This window comes from Macrobrachium nipponense, chromosome 30 (genome assembly GCF_015104395.2).
Source record: "Macrobrachium nipponense isolate FS-2020 chromosome 30, ASM1510439v2, whole genome shotgun sequence".
In the NCBI taxonomy this organism is placed as follows: Eukaryota; Metazoa; Arthropoda; class Malacostraca; order Decapoda; family Palaemonidae; genus Macrobrachium; species Macrobrachium nipponense.
Window position 1 is genome coordinate 50,341,376 of NC_087218.1, and position 13,194 is coordinate 50,354,569.

At 37.2% G+C, this 13,194-nt stretch overlaps 1 protein-coding gene across 1 annotated transcript in view; it reads left to right on the plus strand.

Moving 5' to 3' along the window:
• LOC135202144 (uncharacterized) overlaps window positions 1-13,194 on the plus strand; it is a 187,951-nt gene that overhangs the window by 52,971 nt on the left and 121,786 nt on the right.

The following is a 13,194-nucleotide window of genomic DNA, read 5'->3' on the forward strand; positions in this document are numbered from 1 at the left end:
TATATATATATATATATATATATATATATATATATATATATATATATATATATATGTATATAGTAATGGTTGGCTGTTCGAGCTCACTTGTCAATTCATCTTGAAGCGAGAGTGGTGTAATTCCTTCTCCTTTGATGCGCTCAACTCTTGATACCAAGGTTATTATTTTGCCAAAATGGCAGAGGGGAGGGACCTGTTATTTTGTCAATTATCAACGCTGTGTTCCCTATTCCTCGAAGTTAATTATCCTCTTTTTTTTCTAAAGGGAATGCTTGGCAAATTTGAGGAAAAGCGTGTAATGTGCTTTTAATGTGTTTGGCAGTGTTTTTGTAAAGGGATTATCTTTTTTTTCTGTCGCTGCTTTGTCCAGTTTTGAGCATTTTTTTTTTAAGGAGTTTCTCTTTTTATGGTCCAGCGACGACAGCACGCAAATAGCGCAGTCGTCAAGCGAAGGATAATTCTCGTATTTTCCTCAGGAATTAGAACAAAAAATTTGGAGAAATTTACGTTTGAAGTCGTATCTATTTTACTCTCAATTTTTAGGGCTTTCTTACGTAATTAACTTGAATACTGCCAAAGTCATATTTTTTTTTTCCTTGTGCACGATTTTTGCAGAATGGTTGAGGACCATTCTCTCAAATGAGGCAGAACAAAGTAGTGATAAGTTATTTTCTTTTTCTTCAGATTCTTTTTCGTAGACGTTAACCCACAAAGTTTTGGTGCTTAGCAGAATTATATTGAGAACCAATTACTGGAGGGCCATTTTTATTATTTTTTTTTTTACTTCCAAAGGTCTTTTCAAAATTTTTTTTACTTGCAAATGTCTTATCTTTTTTTTTTTATTTTTTTTATGACTTCTTTGATTTCTTGTTTTTATTTCCAAATGTCTTCTCTTTTTTTATTTCTTTTTTTCTTCCAGATGTCATCTTCTTTTAATTTATTTTTACTGCCAAATGTCCTTTCTTTTAATTTTTTTTACTCTCAAAAGTATTATTTAAATTCTTTTACTTCCAAATGTCACCTTTTTATTATTTTACTTCCAAATGTCTTATTTTTTAATTGATTTCACTTTCAAATGTCATATCTTATATCTTATTTTAATTTATTTTACTTCCAAATGTAATACTTTTAATTTTTTCACGGACATTATAACCGAAAAAAAATGCTTTATGCATTGCTTTTTAAGCTAATGACGTATTGATTTGTTCGTTAGCTTGGCGTTTCACGACACCGCGGTTGCTTGGGTGGCACAAAAGTATGTCCGTGTTTCCACCAATATTGCATGCAAGCAAAGGGATTAGTCCTTTTTTTCGGAGTTTCTGTAATCTAATAGTCCGAAGGTTCAATTATTCAAGAACTTTTTCCTTTGGGGAAAAGGTAGTTGATGATAATAAATGGAATTACAGGCAAGTGTACAGACATTACATACGAATTTAGAAAAACTAAATCTCATAATAAGAGAGAGAGAGAGAGAGAGAGAGAGAGAGAGAGAGAGAGAGAGAGAGAGAGAGAGAGAGAGAGAGAGAGAGGTAATTTAGAGGAAGATGATAATAAACAGAATTACAGGCAAGTGTACCGAAATTATATACGAATTTAGAAAAACTAAGTCTCATAATAAGAGAGAGAGAGAGAGAGAGAGAGAGAGAGAGAGAAGTAATTTAGAGGAAGAATACTGCAAGAGGAGATTAGTGAGCTTTTCGTGTAAAGAAACAAGTATAAATTAGGGAATAAGAATAGTTGAAAAAAGGAGAGAGAGAGAGAGAGAGAGAGAGAGAGAGAGAGAGAGAGAGAGAGAGAGAGAGAGAGCTTTTCCTGTAATGACAAGCACATGTGAAAGTGTAACACATGTTTTGCGTAATTCTGAGCATAAGGATTTTCCATAAATCTGTGACCTAGAAAACGTGGACCAACAATTGGGTCAAAGACACGGATGAGAAACGTTTCTTTGACAGGATATGTGTGACCTCGAGACGCGCATCGATAGTCTGATCAATGAGCCGGATATAATTTTTTTTTTTTTTTTAAACAAGGCGTGATGCGACCTCCAGCTTACTCGGGGGAGTGTGCTAAATTCTATGGCTAAATAGAGTGTTGTTTCACCAACGGAAATTAAAATGAATACGCTATATTTTATTAGAAATAGTTGTTTTGTACTGTTTAACGTACACATTATTTTTTTTATTTTCATTCTAATAACTCAATCACATCCTCTCCTAAAATTCCTGTATTTGTAACTCGACGCGAAACACCTTTTTTAGAACTTTTTAAGTCTTTTGTTTTTTTAGGGTTTTCCAACCACCCAACAAGAACAAGAACAACAACTAAGTAATTTGGATTAAGAAGATGGATCCGAGGACAAACACACGTCTCTCTCTCTCTCTCTCTCTCTCTCTCTCTCACTCTCTCTCTCTCTCTCTCTCTCTCTCTCTCTCTCTCTCTCTCTCTTTACTGGTTAATTACAAGGATAGGTCTGTATGTGAAGGTGTGTGTATGAATATTATAATATGTTTGTATGGGTTATCATATAGCCATATATATATATATATATATAATATATATATATATATAGCATATAATATATGTATATATTATATATACAGTAATATATATGTTATATATATATATATATATATATATATAATAATACAATACATACATACCATACTACATACATACATACAATACATACATACATACATACATATACGAGCCTATCCTTGGAACTATCCAGACGACATCTTTCTAACCGTTTTGAGCGCCTCAGTGGCGTGATCGGAATGGTCTTGGCCTGCCACCTCGGTGGCCGAAGTTCGATTCCACTGAGGGGGGTCAGAGATGTGTATTTCTGGTGATGGAATTTCACACTCGACGTGGTTCGGAGGTCACGTCAAGCTGTTGGTCCCGTTCCTGAATAACCTTACTGGTTCCATGCAACGTCAAAACGCCATACAAACAAACAAACAAAACAATCTTTGTAGCCGTCGTTATGCAAGAGATCCAGAGGTTGCAGAGAGCCACACGTCGACGCGGCTGCAGTCCACGGCTGTTTAATGTACCTCGCGTGATGATTGGTGGACCTTACGGTTCCTCATGTCCCGATCTGTGGTCGAAATAATTAACCCCAACTAAATATCCTCAAATTTGCTTATTAGATGTACTTTATGTTGGGTTCGTTCATTAATGTTGTTTACTGTGTAAACGCAGTTTCATCTTTAACGGATGATAGAACAATGTGATACCTGGCAAAGCCTCTTGGGGGGAGGTGGGGGGGAGGTAGTGCTGTCACTTAGCCCTCACGTCGTTAACTGGTCTACTGTAAGCATTACTTAACGTTCTTGTCGTTGGTGTTTTAGATTGAGTAGGTTCTATGCCAGCACGGGATCTTTCTCATAAAGCAGCCCTGGTCTACTGTTGGCATTACTTAATGTTTTTGTTGTTGTTTTAGATTGAGCTGGCTCTATGCCAGCACGGGCTCTTGCTCCTAAAGCAGTACTCAAGTGTCATATTTTAATGATCTATGGTCGTGCCAGGGAAGTTGTGAGTAAATCATTACTAGGGGTAACCCCTTTCATTCCTTTTACTCTACCTCCGTTCGTATTCTCTTTCTTCCATGTTATTTCCCTCAACCCTACTCCAAATAACTGCTTCAACATTATTTTCCTGCGCTGAATGACCTCACAGGTCCCAGCGTTTGGCCGTTGGCCTAAATCTTAGACTCCATTTCCAATACACTTTGTAAGGAGGAATTGATGACATAGAATGCAGAGGCGCTAGCAGCGGTTCGTGCTTACAATATTGAAGGTTATGATTTATAGAAGAGGTTTTTATTATGATTTTGTTTTCTTTTTAGGGCACTCATGGGATGCTTTATTCAGAATTGTAGTAAAGAACTGTAATGTATGTTTTATTTGAAGTCAGATAAAAAAAAACAGAATGCTAATAAAAATTTGTTATCATTCAATTCGCGCTTGAAGTCAAATAGCGAAAGCTGACTTTTCTTGTCTACAAAGCGATAGTTTTAGCCGAGATAAATCTTGAGGCTTTGAATATTAACAACGTTGGTAATTACCTTTGTTTGGTGCGTCTCTCTCTCTCTCTCTCTCTCTCTCCATGAGCGACAGAACGTAATTTTGGGTCGTTTTCTTTCAAGTCCACTGTCGTCCTCTTTCGTCTTTTAAGCTGACTGCTTCTGTACCTCGGCGTCGCAGTGATCATGGTCATCATCACGGGTTGAGTTAAGTAATGGTTTACACACCTGGGGGTTAGTTGATTTTGGTGGGATGGAACCAGGGATTGTAATGTTGTCCCAGATTACTTGAGCAAAGAAATTGAATAGGTCTCTCTCTCTTTCTCTCTCTCTCTCTATCTGTCTATCTATACATACATATATGTATATATATATTCCGTGTGTTTGTAAGAGAGAGAGAGAGAAAATATACATCAAACTGCAAACATACAGAGTACCTGAGTTTTCAAACGACAGACCTCCATTGTGAGTAAAACTGCGTGAGAGGCGTTGGCTCTCTCTCTCTCTCTCTCTCTCTCTCTCTCTCTCTCTCTCTCTCTCTCTTCCTTGGCACCCTTTTTGTCGCCACTTGGCATCGAATTTTGGGAACACTTGGGTGCCAGGTCGTTAGCATCGTTTGCATTGCAACATCATTGTGACTAACGCTGACGAAACTTTCTTTTTCCAAAGCGAAAATATTCGTTTTGAATCGCGGTTCGTGATTCGCCGACTACAAGACACGAGGAAGCCTTACTTTTATGATGTGAATATTCACGTGATTTTGATTCATGAATCTGTACAGATTCATTTTTCAGTCCCATGCCTCCAGAGCTTTGGTTCAGGATTCCGAATTCTTCGAACATTTATGGTTCCTTCCAAATTGCAACAAAATTTCCAACACAAAGTACGTATGTTCTGCTTCCAATTGGCGAGAAAAATGAATCATTTTCATATAATTTATATTAAAAATGAATCATGGTGTATGATTCCGTGATTACTGGCTAGGACGTTATACATTTCCAAAAATAAATATTCGATCTGGTACGCGAATCATGACTCTATGATACTATGAGGTGGTGTATGTGTGTGGCTAAAAAATATTTAGTTTTAAATTCCGTTAGTAACTAAAAGTAAAGTTTAAGCCGCCGGTAACCGTATGAGGATATAATTACCTCCGGAGAGAGAGAGTATAGTCATTTCTTTGATCATGTTACAGGAAGCAGCGAGAGATGGAGAGAGAGAAAAAAAAGACATACCAAATGAGGGGCTGGGGACCCAAGCCTATTCTCTCTCATTTTAGAGACCACTGATAGGCCTAATCAGATTGGGAAGTATATTACCGGTTATAGTTTTCTGTAAAAGAAAACTATTGAGATGGCTTTATTGTCGGCCCGTCCACCCTCAGATCTTAAAATCTACTGAGGCTAGAGGGCTGCAAATTGGTATGGTGATCATCCACCCTCCAATCATCAAACATAACAAATTGCAGTCATCTAGTCTCAGTAGTTTTTCATTTTATATAAGGTTAAAGTTAGCCATGGTCGTGTTGAAAGTGCCAACAACACAAGCCACCACCGGCCTGTGGCTGAAAGTTTCTCTACTTGTAAATTGGGGTTTAAGCTGGCTTTCTTTATTAAATAAAAACGAAAATAAGATTTAGAGGGCAGGCTGTGCCTTATCCTAAAGACATCTTTCTGAAGATTCACTAGTGAGAAAGGACTCGTCTCAAACACGTAACTGATTTAGTTGGAACTTCCCAGGGATTAGAACGCGTATGAATTACGAAATGGGTTCCTGGTCGTTAATCAGAGGAGGCCTTGGGCCAAATGATGTTGGTCACGGATGAGAATGAAATGCCATAAAGGGAATTGGTCTTCCGTCATGAACAGCATAGGCCTAATTATTTATGTATGAAGTTTTAGAACAGCATAGGCCTAATTATTTATGAATTTTTAGAACATCATATGCCTAGTTATCTGTTTAATGAGGTTTTAGGGCAGCATAGACCTGATTATTTATTTATGAGAAATTTAGAACAGCATAGACCTGGTTATTTACTTATGAGGTTTTTAGAACAGCATAGGCCTAATTATTTATGAAGTTTTTAAAACAGCATAGGCCTAATTATTTATGAAGTTTTTAAAACAGCATAGGCCTAATTATTTATGAAGTTTTTAGAACAGCATAGGCATAATTATTTATGAAGTTTTTAGAACAGCATAAGTCCTAATTATTTATGAAGTTTCTTCGAACAGCATAGGCCTAATTATTTATGAAGTTTTTAAAACAGCATACGCCGATGTAATACGCGATTGAGATTTGATGTTTACAAACAGATTTCCGTAATATATTAAAAATTTATTAGATAGTGAATACATCAAAGATTTAATGTTAAGAGAAAGGCAATAAAACTTGATAAATGATAGAACAAGCGAAATGTGAAAATCAAACAAGAGAAGTGAAAATAGACAGTTTTCAAATATTCAACAGCCGTAATGTATAATGAAATGAAAAATGGTGAAATCGTATGTTCTTAAGCGTAAAATTACATATAATACTTATATATATGTGCCAAAAGTACTTGAATAATGTTAGCGTCAATCTTCCTCTTGGGTAATGGACGGTCTGTCAAACAGTTCTCAGAGCTGTGGGTCTCAACCTGGAGAGAATTTCAGAGGTGGTGGTTGGGGGTGGAGGGGTGGGGGGTTGTCACATTGTGGCAAAGGATTTTTAGTGTTACATGCCTATTATTATAAGAGTCATATCACATTATCGTGATTCATATACATACAAATGTCCTTTAATATCTAATTCGCTCTACCTCGGAATCAATATATTTTCATATACGTTAACCGAAGGGGAATTTTTTAGTCGGTAAGAAATTTATCGACTGAAAAAATTCCCCTTCGGTTAACATATATGAAAATATGTTAATTCCGAGGTAGAGCGAATTAGATATTAAAGGACATTTGTAGCTCGATGTATGTATTATTATAAATGCACCTTTTGAGGCAGACAATTTTGGATAGTGGGTGGGGATGTCATTCTGACATACGGTGAAAGGGTCCATGGATCAAAAAAGTGGTTCAACTACTGTGCTAGAGTGTTTGCAAAGAAAACATTACCACCTGGTTGTCTCCCTTGCACCAGCTTGTTTTTATAATTAGCTCACAAACACTCGTGGTGAGAGAGAGAGAGAGAGAGAGAGAGAGAGTGAGAGAGAGAGAGAGAGAGAGAGAGAGAGAGAGAGGTTGGACATGTTTCAAGTGAGTTGATATTCTATCTGTTGATTTATTACCCAAAGTAATCAGCGAGAATCTTTGCACATTCAGAGAGAGAGAGAGAGAGAGAGAGAGAGAGAGAGAGAGAGAGAGAGAGACGTTCTTGCAAGCCTGTGATGTGTCTGATGCTCCATTGTTAATGAAAGAAAGAATATTCATATCACAGGCGTTTCATATGGTCCATATAGTAAGGTAGAAACGTCCTTTAAGAGAGAGAGAGAGAGAGAGAGAGAGAGAGAGAGAGAGAGAGAGAGAGAGAGCCGACGGGATGCTTCAAACAGCCAACAAGAATATAAAATATTCGCCCGCCATCACATTCTTATATAGTAAGAACGTGATGGGGCCAGGGAGCTAAAATATAATAAGAATAGGTGGAAATCTTGATAACATTCATATTGGGTTTAGGAGGGTAGAAGCGTGAGGTGCACTGTAGGCACTGATTAAAGTACTTTGCAGCATCCCTTCGGGCCCCTAGGTGCAACCTCTTTCATTCATTTTACTGTACCTCCGTTCATATTCTCTTCCTTGCAACTGAGAGGTTGTCTTTCAAACCTTCTTACTGTCAGTTTAGAGGTCACAGCGCTTGTCCTCTGGCCTAAACTCTATACCCTATATTCTATTCTAATCATTTGCTCTAAAAATTCGTATCTCTCTTCTACTCTCTCGGGAAAGTGGTTCGAGTCTATCCCACTGAAGTAAGTATAATTTTCTAGATGCATTTTCTCCCCTGTTTTTCCCTATTCTTTTGTATTCCCATTAACCTCTTAACCAGCGACAGTTTTCGTCAATACCAGAAAGGGCGGAAGAAGGAAGGAAGGTGTCTCGTGGAGTAAATGACGATAAGAGAAAAGATACGAGAAAGATAAGAGAAAGAAGATAGCGGAGATGATAAAGACGCGCATACTTTCCACAGGAAGATAGATAACGGTCCTACGTATTTTACGAGTTTTTTTATACCTATTTTTTTTTAATCTTCATTCCCGAGAACGGACGAGGTTTTAACGGCAGCAGCGTAACGGAAGTCACAAAAAAAAAAAAAAAACAAAATAAAAAAAAAAAAAAAAAAAAAATTCACATCACCGTGACATTTCATATACACGAACATTAAGCTAAAAAATGTCGTTCAGTATCCAATTGGCTCAACCTCGGAAATATTACCAAAGAATTATAACTGATAAGAGGTTCGTCATCAAATGAAAAAAAAAAAAATTATTCTGGCTCCCGGCCGGGGTTCGTTCTTGGGTCCAGGGTATTTGTGTGTGTCTGTAGTATGTATGTATGTATGTATGTATGGTCCTTTCCCAACAGGATGTACTAGCGACGAACGGCATGCAAATGAAGACGCACTGCATTCTTTAAGAATAAGATCTTTAGCAACTGTTGATCCTAGATAATTAGGTAACGACTAACGACAACACCATAAAACTTATAATGAAATAATTACCACAGGATGATTATAAACGTCACATCCTCTTTTCCTGTGAATGGATTCCACGCTCAAGTAACACGGTAATAAGATCTCATTACTGTTGTGCATTGAAGTAAAAGATTTCTCTTCCATAAGAGAGAGAGAGAGAGAGAGAGAGAGAGAGAGAGAGAGAGAGAGGCGAGAGATGGGGGGGGCATTTTTTGCCTCTATTGTATTTTCAGCTGTTCTATGTTTCTCTATTTTCTCGTTGAAATTAGAACTCCTTTGTGTGTGTGCGTGCGTGTGTGTCTGCATCCAGCATTTCCTTTATTATGCAAATTATATTAAATCATTGTCATTGGGATGAATGACAAACGCCCATATGAAAAATGAAAAATAAGAATTAAACAGAATTTTGCAAAAGGCAGAGTAGGATCAACAGTGAAGGAATTGCCAAGAATCGACTATTAAAAAAGGTAAAAGTTGTTAAAAGGCAGCATAAATGGAAACTTCAGGTGAATGAAGGATATTCGTCTTAACGCATACTTGATTTTGCTTTTTTATTATGGTCCACCCGAAATCGGTATTCCCCTACTTTACGTACCATATAGACACCCTACTCTTCACTACCCCAGTCTACAGAATACTACAGTCGATCAATCAGTCAGAGCTATAGCAATAGAATCTGCCGTATTAAATGGTTGTCTCCCCGATAACTTAACATCATCTTGGGATATCTATATATTATATATATATATATATATAGATATATATATTATATATGTATATATATATATTAATTATTTATGTGACCGATAATCTTCGCGCCCCCCCCCCCCCCCAAATAAACACACACAAACACACACAATGTTGGAGACCCAAGAACCTTCCTTTTATAGCATTACAAACGGTCTTGCGTTATGGAGCCATCAATGAAATTACCCCCCATTGTACATATCACGAAGGGTTAAAAAAAAAAAGGGGGGGGGGGGGAAAGGGGGAGGATCCCCAGGATCACTTTTTTATGTACTTGTTTTGTATAGTCTATCTGACAATGTTTTTTTCTCATTTCTTGTGTTGCGCGTAAGGGATTGCTAAATTATGAGTAGCTGAGATCTCTGCTCTTGGGAATACTACAACTGAATAATAATAATAATAATAATAATAATAATAATAATAATAATAATAATAAGAAGAAGAAGAAGAAGAAGAAATATACTAATAATAATAATAAAATTGCTGCTGATTCTTATGTAAAAATTGATAATTAATCACCAGCCTTTCACGTAACTCCTTTCAGTCTGGAAATAATGAAATTAATATTTTTGTTTGATATTTTCTTTATAACTAGTATATACATATACGCAGATTAGATGTGTAACTATATATATATATATATATATATTAATATATATATATATATATATATATATATCTATATCTATATATATATATATATATAATATATATATATATATGAATAGCTTGATCACGAAGTATATAAAACGTGATGCTAATGATAAAATAAAGGTGGGGGGGGGGTTTTTTTTTTTTTTTTTTTTTTGCCACGAAGGAAAAAAATGAAAAAACGAGTTAGCCGAGTACTTTCGGTCCTATTCGGACCCCTTTACATATATTATATATCTATATATAATACATATATATATATATTATATATATATATATCTATATATATAGATCTATATATATATATATATATATATATATATATATATATATATATATATGGGTATGGGAAAGTGCTTAACACTCATACAACTCTGACTCACACGGGAATCGAACCCCGGTCATTCGAGTGAGAGCCCGGGGTATTTAGCAATTCGGAGACAGTTGCTAATGCCTCCCAGGACTCTTACTCGTAAGTCCCCGTGGTTCGATCCCGTTGTGAGTCAGAAATTTATATATGGTGTATATATATTGCTTAAATAATATATATATATATATATATATATATATATATATATACTATATATATATATATAATGCTGAAACTTTAATTACCCAAATTCCCACAAATAATTTGAAAACAAGCTAGGCAGAAAGGTGACAAGATTTTTTGGGGGGGCGCTGGGGTGCCGGATAGAAGTAAGCCCTTGGGGAGGGGGGAATGGAGAGGGGGTATATATATCGCGTTGCACCTGTATTTCCCCCCATTCCCCCCGTACTTAAACCCCCTCCTCCTCCCCCTCCTCCACCCCCTCACAGAGCCGGTATATCCATCTCGTCATCCTTACCGTAACGAGGTAGTGTCAGTCGCACTGGTCTGTTCCTTAGTCGCCGCTCTCGTTCGCGAACATTCATCCGTTATTCATACTCGTTATTCGTCGTGTGTGGTGACGACGATGAGTGATACAGAGAGGCTGTGAATAACCTGAATTGTGTATTGTGTGACTTAGAAATATTCCTTTGGAATATATGAGAGAAACCATGCAAATATTTATCATTCTTGGACGATCATTGATGCAGAAACCCAATGAACAAGACAACTTGTTTGTACTGTGATAGAAAACCCCAGAATTGCATAGGGAAATTGGGGCAGGTTTCTCAATTTCTTAAAGGGTAATTGGGACAGGTGTTCTCCCCTGCCGGGGTGGGGGGAAAACTGGGACAAGCATCCCCCGCCCCCCTTCTTTCGTGATGGGAGGGGATAGGTATTTGGGATAACAGTGCAGATGGCCTTGAGTTATTATTTACAAAACATTTTCAGTGCAATTTTTTGTTGTGGTGGTTTTAAGCCGTCATTGGCGACTAGGGACAACGTGAAAAGGTGTTGATTGATCGGTTTCCTCCTGTTTTGTTACATGTGGAGTGCAAATTAGTCAAGAATTGTTGAAAAGGCTTTGCACTGTATTAAATAGTTTATCATACATTGTATGCATCACATAATTTATAGTCTAAATTTAATGTGAAATATTTGACTATTAATCATGTATAATAATATATGCATATATATACCTATTTAAACACATGAAGTAAAATCTAGTGAATGTCTTAAAAATCAAGTGATACATAGTACTTTATATGACAAATAATTGGACTGAGTTTATATCTGTCGTGAATATTTCATTACCAATTTGCACCTTACTCGTAACATCCTTCTAAAATCATCCGAAATATCTAACGTAACCTAAATGTGAAAGAGAACGAGTGTCCTTGTGTTAAATTGAGAGGGGGGGAGGATAGATGGGGGGGGGGGGGGTGGGGGGGGGGGGGGGGGGGGGGGGAAGAAGTGGGGGAAAAGGGGGTGGGGGAAGGCATCGGTTAGTGCCTGTGCACCACAACAGTGACTCATACGAACACTTTTGAACACTCGTCCGCTGTGAAAATGCCGAACGAATGTCGCTTGTTTTATTGCGATTATCGGAATTTGAAACTCATTACTACGAAGGATTTTGTATATTCCATTCAAGTTTTTACCTTATAGCAAGATTTGGCGTCTTTGCTTCGTAATCCTCAAGTTAATCCGGTAACTACTTGCTAATTACATTGTCTGTAATGACTGAAAAGCGAAAGAGAGAGAGAGAGAGAGAGATTTGCAACCTCTTTCCAGCGTAATTGTGACGACCGGCGACACTTGGCATCTTCATTCCGGTGCGGGATGAATCTGCATGTCAACACTCAACAGTAACATCCGGGAATTCGCCAGTCAGCTGTGGTTCGGGGACCGACCTGGTCGGTGATGAAAGAGGTCGGGACAACCAGAACAATTAACGACGTCACGTGATAGGTGCTGCCGTTGTGTGAGGGCGTGGGTGATGGGGAGGGGGGGCGTAGTAGGGGGAGGAAGAGGTGTATGAGGTGAATGTTCCGCTGGTTCACTAAAGTGATATTCAAAAGGAAATTAGCTGTGGTGTCGTTTTGAAGAGATTTATATTTTTTTATGAAAACGTAAATTTGATCTCCATTTGCAATTCTCTTCCAATTAAATGTGATCTATTATATTCGTGAAATATTAACAAAGTGACGTGTCAAGTGAATCTAGTAATGCTGTTTTATCTTGATTTTTGTTAAATGCTTGTGATTCTAAAAAAGAAGAAGAAGAAGAAAAGGTGTGTTTGAATGTGTGGTAAAGTGGGTGTTTAGTCTCCATAAATATTTAAGTCACGTCGCAGGAAACTCAAGTGTTTATCATTAATCATTAAAATCGTGCGTGAAGATTCAGCAAAAGAGTCACAGAGTGATCTAAAATTTGGTCTTCGTAGCAGATCCATAAAACCCAATTTGAATTTACAGGGAAATACACGAAAACTTCAGTATGATGGAGATGAGTGAATGATCCACAAACGGAAAAGTGGACATGGTTAAAATGTTGTCAACCCTCATTCGTAAATAGGACGATTAAATTCAAAATTCTATATTAAAACAAGGGGAACTTTTCAACCTCCAAGATGTCTGGGAGACGCCGGCGATCGAAGATCTGGTCCGCGAAGGATTAACGATTTAAAAAAAGAGGACTTTTGCAGACGATGGTAGAAACA